This window comes from Benincasa hispida, chromosome 3 (genome assembly GCF_009727055.1).
Source record: "Benincasa hispida cultivar B227 chromosome 3, ASM972705v1, whole genome shotgun sequence".
In the NCBI taxonomy this organism is placed as follows: domain Eukaryota; kingdom Viridiplantae; phylum Streptophyta; class Magnoliopsida; order Cucurbitales; family Cucurbitaceae; genus Benincasa; species Benincasa hispida.
Genome location: NC_052351.1, coordinates 200339 through 209844, shown reverse-complemented (window position 1 = coordinate 209844; position 9506 = coordinate 200339). Strand labels below are relative to the sequence as shown.

General features: G+C 41.9%; 1 pseudogene; it reads left to right on the top strand.

Annotated features, from left to right (window-relative positions):
- Positions 1-8184: 8184 nt before the first annotated feature.
- LOC120072997 lies at positions 8185-9262 on the top strand (annotated as a pseudogene).
- Positions 9263-9506: the final 244 nt, after the last annotated feature.

Here is a 9506-nt window from a genome sequence, read left to right as displayed (position 1 = left end):
AGAGTTACTCGAGAGAGAATCTAAAGAAATAACCTAATGTCTCAAGAGAGCTAGGTTAGAATCTAGACTCGAAAGAGCAAGATTAGGCTTGCATAAACAAGAGATAAGGACTTAGAGATAAGCTCTGTTTGTCAACGTGCATTGCATGCATCCTAGGAATGGAAATGATATTATATGGTTGCATATTTGTGTGAATGTCATGTTGTCATCGCATAAATAGAGATAGAGGTTTATGTGTAAACCCTGTGGCTTATCTCATAATTATCACATGTGTTCTAGCCTTAGAAGTTGTGATATTCTCACCGAGAGGTGGTTTACTATTGTATGCATGTTGCATGATCGCAAGCATGAACGCATTCTAGGGAGTGTTAGCCGAAATCTTTCTCAACCCATTCACCGCATATTCATCGCATTTCCCATTTACCAACTCTTTTCAAACTCTGCCGCATTTTTTATTTATTTTTAATCAACGCAATCAATAACCAAACTCTTTATTTATTTTCCCGGTTACCGCAAAGTTTTCATCAAAAATTACCAACGCAATCTATTTTCACAAGTCCCTGTGTTCAATCCTTGACTTACCAGGAAACTCAGAGGAATTTACACTTGAATTCCGCTAAGGAAACTTGAGCGCACAACGCAATTCCATCAACGCATATCATCCAGATTTCTATTCAATAATATAACGCACCAATGGTCCAGCCAATTGCTCGCACAAGCTTCCTCAAAATGCTCATCAACGCATTCTCCTGGTCTTTGTTAAGTTCCGAGGAAATTATTACTGGTAGCTTCTCATTTTTCTCCAAAATGTGTACTTTAAGTGGTTCGGCAGGGTCTTTAATTCAATTGTTGGTGGTTCTACTAGGGACGGTTGCGTTGTTTTTCTTTCTTCTTTTTCTGTTGGATCTTCTTCTTGGTTTGCAATCATCTCTTCTTCCTTGCTTGTTTTTATTATGATCGCATTACAGGCAGCAATGGATGCACTTGCGTCCTCTTCTTCATTCTCTTCGTCAAACTTTTCTTCTTCAATCAAATTCTGGTCGTCGTTTGAGTCATACAGGTCTTCTTCGTCAGGAAACTTCATGGCACAGATTATGTTGAACTTGAGCTTCTGTTCATTGATGCTCAAAGTGATCTCCCCTTTATGCACATCAATCAGAGCACGACCTGTTGATAAAAATGGCTACCCCAAGATGATGGGCACATCTTTATCGGCCTCGTAATCCAAGATGATGAAGTCGACTGGTAGGGTAAATTTGTCGATGGTGATCAGCACGTCCTTCACCTTCCCCTCTGGATGCACCAGAGATCTATCTACAAGTTGGAGAGTCACGGTCGTGGGCGCAAGTTGCCCCACATTCAGCTGCTTAAAGATCGAAAAAGACATCAAATTGATGCTGGCTCTAAGGTCACATAAGGCTTGCCCGATGTACAGTCCTCCTATGGAGCAAGGTATAGTAAAGCTCCCAGGATCGCTCATCTTCGGTGGAATGATTGATTTCGAACTCTGTGTTAAAGCCACCGTGGCAAACTTACCAGCTCTCCTCTTCTTGGTTACCATATCCTTCAGAAACTTTGCGTAGGCAAGCATCTCCTCAATCGCTTCACTGAATGGAATATTAATATGTAATTGTTTTAACATAGACAGGAAGTGTTGGTACTGTACCTCTTCATTCTTTTTCTTTCTTAGTCTCTATGTGAAAGGTGGTAATTGCACTCTCACGGTCCCCTTCTCTATTGGCTTTGAGGTGGACGCAACTTCTGGCTTTATTGCTTCTTTTTCTCCTTCTTCTTCTTGTGTCACTGCAATTTCAGGTTCCAACGCAATGGGAGTAGCCCGGCTCGGCTCCTTTCTTTCTCCCTCCACAGTTTTTCCACTCTGCAATGTCACAACCTGACATTACTCTTTACCTGATCCCCCCGGGTTGTGTGGGAGTTCTATTGAACTCAGTAGAGCCCCTTGCGGTCTGTTCTTTAGCCCATTTGCAATCTGGCCCATCTGTAATTCTAGATTGCAGATGGACGTAGCCTGACTTTGAAGCACAATTTCGTTTTTCTCTATATATTGCTTCAATAGGATTTCCAGGGAGGAAGATTGCGGCGGTTGCGAGCTATTGGCTTGATTGATTGTCTGACCGTTATTGCGTGGGAAGAATAAAAGTGGCCCTTCTTTCTGCGCCACAGGTTGGAAACTCTGCTGCTAATTCTTCCATGTAAAATTGGGGTGGTTTCTCCACCCGGGGTTGTAGGTATTCAAAAATGGATTATTTTTCACAAAGTAAATAGATTGTGGATTCTGTGGGCATTCTTCCATTGCGTACCCATTACCGCAATTCGTATACCTTGTAGTGTTTTGACTAATTGCGTTGATTTGCCCATTTTGTGGTGTTGGATTGTTGATCGCAATTCCCTGAATTAAGTTCATCATTGCGGTCATCCGATTCTATAGTGAAGTAATAGCACCATTACTTGCGTCATTATCCTTGATTCTCAATCTCTGATCTCTCTCTCTCCAATCCTCATGGTTCTTAGAGATGCGATCCAAGATATTCTTAGCCTCGTCATACGTTTTATCAAGCAGACCACCAGTGGCTACTGCAATGGCAACGGTCTACGAAGCGGGATTTAAACCATGATAAAAGACTTCCATCTGAAGGTCATCTGGCAATCCGTTGTGTGGACAGTCCCTGACCAACCTCTTAAACCTCACCCAGGCATCGCTGAGCGATTCGTCTATGTCTTGTTCAAAATTCGTGATTAGTTTCCTTTGTCTAGTATTCTCAGTAGGTGGAAAATATTTCTTCATAAATTTCTCTACGACTTGTTCCCATGAAGTGATCTCTCCCAGCTCGAGGGAATACGACCATTTTCTTGCCTAATCACAAAGAGAAAATGGGAACAAAGTTAGTCGAACTTCGTCGGCAGAGAAGTTCGGGAACACAAAAGTATTGCAGATTTCTATAAAGCTATGAAGGTGGGCATGCGGGTCCTTGCCACGCCTCCCTCCGAACTGTCCTGCTGTTTGGATCATCTGCAGCATCATCGGTTTCATTTCGAATCGACTTTCGTCAAGGGCAGGCCTCATGATTCCTGGAGACAAATCATAGAGGTTTGGCGATGCATAGTCCCTAATGGGCCTATTGCGATCATTTTCCAGCAGGATTGGATTCGCTATGACGTTGTTTTCGTTTGGTGCTCCGTTTCCAGGCTGCTTCGCCATATCTTCTTTATCTGACTGTTGTTGTTGGCGGTCTCTTAATCTTTGTCTGAACGTCCTCTCAATCTCCGGATTGTAATTTTCCAGAGATTGAGAGATTGCAAAGGAATCAGAAAGATTACAGTTAGCACACTATTTTGCCGAAGTCCCCGGCAACGGTGCCAAAAACATGATGCGTTATTTTATGATGTGTAATTATGAATGAAATGCGATGATGAAAATGTGTTGAGCACTCAAGTTTTCTCAGTGGAATCCAAGTGTAAACCCCACTGAGTTTCCTGGTAAGTCTAGGGTCGAACTCAGGGACTTGGGAAAAAGGGTTGCGGTGGTAATTTTTAGGAAAACTTTGCGGTAACAGGTAACTCAAATAAGTGTTGGTTTTGTTTGTTGCAGTAATGAAAATAAACAAATGCGGTGGAGTTCGAAAAGAGTTGATAAACGGAAGATGTGATGAGTATTCGGTGAACAGGTTGATAAGGGTTTTGGCTAACATTTCCTAGGATGCATTCATACTTTACGGTCATGCAACATGCATACAACAGTAAACCACCTCTCGGTGTGAATGCCATGGCTTCTAAGGCTAGAACACATGTGATATATACGATAAGTCTATAGGACCTACACATAAGCCTCTATTCTTATTTATGCGATGACAAAATGACACACACACACAAATAAGGCGACCACATAATATCATTCCTATCTCTAGGATGTTGCGATGCAGGTTGGCAAACAGAGCTTATCTTTAAGTCCCTATCTCTTGTTTATGTAGTTCAAATCTTGCTCTATTGAGTCTAGATTCTAACCTAGCTCTCTCAAGTCTTAGGTTCTTTCTTTAGACTCTCTCTCGAGTAGCTCTAAAGGGATGTTTGGCACAACATAACACAAGATAATCACAAGCAATGAACTTCCTAGGTCATGTTAGCTTAGTTCTCCTCAACCCATTCGAAAAGTTTAGCTACTCATGCGTGCGAAGAGAGTGAACAGATGTAGAATAAGAACTTCCATTGTATAAATATAAAGTTGAAGTACAAAATAACAATACAAGAAGAGAATAAAGAGCCTAGTAGCAATCTCTTGCTGCCCAGGCTTTTACACTATCTTTCTACTCGTGTTCAAAAGATAATCTCGCTCTCGCGAGAGTCGGCCCGCTCTCTGCTTTTACGCCTCCGGGTTCTCTCTCGAGTTGCCCTGAGCGATCTTCTGGCACCTCTACTCTTCCCTTGCTCCACCTTAAAAATAAAAGAAAACTACGAACACGGCTAAAGCTCCTAAATCGATGAACAGGTGAATTCGTTAATTGGTGGAACCCCTTTTCTGAAGGATGTCTTTGGTATTTATAGAGCTTCGAGGTGAAGGCGGCTTTTCTCTTATGATTGCACCGATGGGATGGCTTTAATTCCCTGACTGATGTGTCGAATATTTGTCACTGAAAAGCTGAATGTACTTGTTATCGTTAGCGGCTGTCAGCTTAATTCGGATTCGACCGTCATCAGCTTTCTGTCCCATCGTGATTAATTATGCCTTCCCCCAGATGCGCCCACCAAGTTGCGCCGACTATATGCGGGAATCCTTCTTGAGCAGATGTTTGCGAACACAAATCACCGCAAAGCCTTGCGGTAATGCTGTGCTCGACCAATGATTTCCTATAATCGTTCTTTCTGCCTTGCATCAATGCATATTCTGCATAAAAATACAAAAATGAATTGTTTCTATGCGATGAACGCATGCGACCACAATGTTGTAAACTTAATGCTTTTGGACGCAATTTAACATATTTTATCAGCGCAAGTCAACATTGTTTAAGAACTTAGCACTATGATAACGTGCATTTCTGCCCGTTATAAGAAATCACCCTAATTTTGCTTGGAAAAATAACCAACAAAAAGGTTACCAACCTATGGCGTAAAAAGAAGGACCACTAGGATTTTTCCAACGAACTAACGGTCAACAGCAACAACAAGCCAGTAGCTCTCAAGCACCGCCATCATCCTCTCTAGAGAACCTATTAAAACAGTACATTGAAAAGAATGAGATAGTCTTCCAGAACCAGGCGACTTCCATCCACAATCTAGAAATCCAAATAGGACAGATTGCGGGAGGGCTGAAAAATAGACCGCAAAGGACCCTGTCGAGCTCAACTGAACTCCCACGAAACCCAGGAAACACAAGGAAAGAGCACTGCCAAGCAGTCACCCTGCGAAGTGGAAAGACGACAACGGAAGAAAGAAATGAGCCTAGCAGGACCAATCCGAATGCAATAGAATCAAAGAAACGGTTGACGCAAAATGAGTCAGAAGAGCCCGAGACGATGGAACCTAAAGTTGCGACGACCTCTCAACCTCAAGACCCCGAAACAGTGAAGGTACAGCAAAATGATGAAAGTCAGTATCATCGCTTCATGGAAATATTAAAACAGCTACACATCAATATTCCATTTACAGAAGCGATAGAGCAGATGCCAAAATATGCCAAGTTTTTTAAAGACATGGTGTCAAAGAAAAGAAGCACAGGAAAGTTCGCTACAATGGCATTAACGCAAAAATCAAACACTATAATCCCACCGAAGATGCGCGACCCAGGCAGCTTTACGATACCCTACTTAATTGGAGGGATCTACATTGGTCAAGCGTTATTCGATCTTTGGGCAAGCATAAATTTAATGCCCCTTTCATTCTTCAAACAGTTGAATGTGGGACAGCTGACGCCCACGATGGTGACTCTCCAGCTTGCAGACAGGTCCGTAGTTCTCCCTGAAGGAAAGTTGAAGGATGTCTTGGTCACAATCAATAAATTCATTCTACCAGCAAACTTCATCATTCTAGATTATGAGGCAGACAAAGATGTGCCAATCATATTGGGACGACTATTCTTGTCTACTGGTCGTGCCCAAATAGATTTGCATAAAGGAGAGATCACGATGAGCATCAATAGGAAGAAGCTCAGGTTTAACATCATCAAGGTGATAAAGTATTCAGAAGATGAAGACCTATCAGAATCTGACAATGAACACAGTTGCAATGAAGAATTAGAGTCTGAAGAAGAAGAAGAAAGAAAGGATGCGACAGCATCCGTATAAACCTGCCATGTAATCGCGGAGACAGTAAAAAATGAAGAAAATTTGAATTTGAATGAAAAGAGAAAAACACAGAAACCTTCCTTAGAACAACCACCTACCTTGGAGCTGAAAACTTTGCCAAGTCATTTGAAATACGTTTTCCTTGGGCAAAATGAAACCTTGCCGGTAATAATATCCTCTGCGCTACCAAAAGAACAAGAAAATGCACTGCTCAGCATACAACAGCAATCGAATGGACACTAGCGGATATAAGAGGAATTAAACCAACATACTACATGCACAAAATTCGCCTCGAAGAAAACCAGAAAGGCTCTATTAAACCTCAACGCAGACTGAACCCTACGATGAAGGTGGTTGTAAAAAATGAGATCATTAAATGGTTGGACGCGGGCATAATATACCCTATCGCCAATAGCACGTGGGTTAGCCTCGTGTAATGTATTCCCAAGAAGGGAGGAATGACGGTAGTCCCGAACACAAACAACGAGTTAATACCCATGAGGACCATCACTGGCTGGCGGATTTGTATGGACTTGCGGCGACAAAGAAGGATCATTTCCCTTTACCTTTCATTGATCAAATGCTAGACCAACTAGCAGGGAATGATTACTTCTATTTTCTTGATGGGTATGCGGGCTACAACCAGATAATGATTGCACCAGAAGACCAAGAAAAACCCACATTCACCTGCCCATACTGAACGTTTGCTTTTCACCGCATGTCGTTTGGATTATCCAATGCGCCAAGCACGTTTCAGAGGTGCATGATGGCAATCTTCTCCGAGTATCTCGAGGAATCAGTGGAAATCTTGATCGACGATTTCTTATTTTACGGGCAAATGTATAAAGTCTGTTTGAAAATTTTGGAGAAGATACTGAAAAGATGCGAAGAGACCAATCTGGTGCTGAATTGGGAGAAATGCCATTTCATGGTTAACGAAGGAATTGTGCTCGAGCACAAGGTTTCAAAGGAGGGGCTAGAGGTGGATAAAGCAAAAATTGAGGCCATTGAAAAGTTTCCACCTCCAACAAATGTGAAGGCTTTAAGAAGTTTCTTGGGACATGCAGGGTTCTACCGACGATTTGTGAAAGACTTCTCAAAAATAGCTCGACCATTGAGTACGTTGCTAAAGACTGATAGAACTTTTGACTTTGACTCACAATGCCTCAACGCATTCAAAACACTGAAGGACGCATTGATTACAGTGCCTATTTTGAACGCACCCAACTGGACAAAGCCATTTGAGCTTATGTGCGATGCCAGCGGTTATGCATTGGGGGTAGTGTTAGCATAGAAGGAAAAGATAATGTTACACCCCATCGCATATGCGAGCAGAACATTGAACTCTGCCCAAATAAACTTACCACAAAAAAGGAGCTTCTTGCGGTAATCTTTGTGATTGAAAATTTTAGACCTTACTTATTGGGATCCAAAGTTATAGTTCACACCGACCATTCGGCAATAAGATATTTAATGACCAAAAAAGATGCAAAGTCGAGGCTAATCCGATGGGTTCTCCTCCTCCAAGAATTTAACATGGAGATAATTGACTGCAAAGGAACGGAGAACCATGTCGCTGACCACTTATCGAGATTACAGAATCCTAAAGAGGATCGCATTTAGTCGGAGGTGAATGCATCCTTTCCAAACGAGAAGTTGTTCAAACTTGAAGAATTATTGTGGTATGCAGATGTTGTCAATTTCTTGGTCTGCAAGCAATTTCTGGAAAATTACACAGCCCACCAAAAGAAGTGACTCATTCATGAATGTAAATCCTATTACTGGGACGAGCCAAATCTTTACAAAAGAGGACCAGACCAGATCTTGTGACTCTATGTGCCAAAGACTGCTTTTCAGCGCATACTTTTTCAATGCTATGACTCACCCTATGGCGGACACTTCGAGGGTCAACGCACAACAGCAAAAGTTTTACAAAATGGGTATTACTGGCCAACTCTATTTAAGGATGCGCAAGACTATTCTATGAAATGTGACAAGTGTCAACGCACGAGAAACATTTCAGAGAAGAATGCGATGTCGATGAACAATATACTGGAATTAGAACTTTTCGACGTTTGGGGCATAGACTTCATGGGACCATTTCCACCATCAAATGGTCACAAGTACATTCTGTTGGTCGTCGATTATGTCTTCAAGTGGATTGAAGCGGTATCATGTGTCACAAACGATGCGACGACAGTCTACAAATTCTTACAGAGAAACATCTTCACTCGTTTTGGCACCCCACATGCCATAATAAGTGATGAAGGTTCCCACTTTATCAATCGCATCATTAACAAATTACTACTCAAGTACAATGTCCATCATAAGATCGCCACCGCATATCACCCCCAGACAAACGGCAAAGCTGAGGTATCTAATAGAGAAATAAAGCTGATTCTAGAAAAGGTGGTGAATCCCTCACGAAAGGATTGGGCCATGAAGCTTGACGATGCCTTGTGGGCATATAAGACTGCCAATAAAACACCCATAGGCATGTCCCCGTATGCGTTGGTGTTTGGGAAGGCATGTCATCTACTACTGGAATTAGAGCATAAGGCGTTGTGGGCAGTAAAGAAGCTTAACTTTGATCTAAAGTCTGCAGGGGAGGAGAGAAAACTTCATCACTCGAGCTAGATGAATGGAGACTTCAAGCGTATGAAAATGCCAAGATCTACAAAGAACGTACAAAGCGTTGGCATGACAAGCGACTGTGTGAAAAGAATCTCCAGGTTGGTCAGAAGGTCTTGTTATTTAATTCTAGGCTACGACTCTTTCCACAAAAATTGAAATCACGTTGGTCTGGACAATTTATAATTAAAGAAGTATTCCTGCACGGTGCGGTCGAATTAACAAATGAAGAAGGGACCAGTGCATTTAAGGTCAATGGACAAAGAGTCAAGATGTATCATGGAGGAGACTTCCATCGCGAGAAAACCTCTGTGGACTTGAGAAATCCAGAATGAAGAAAAAAGGTGTAGTCCCTGCGTTGATAAGTGACACACATTCATCAGGGACGATTTTTTTTTTTTTTGAGTATCCTTTTGATATTTTTCTTTCATGAATTTATCTTACGTTTTGCATAACCACTACTCTTTAGAACTACCAACCCTATCTTTCATATTTTTTATCCTCTTGATATTTAGCAATGATCATAGTGAACGATTGCGATGGAGCTACGCGATATCCTAAAAATACGCAACAAGTTCC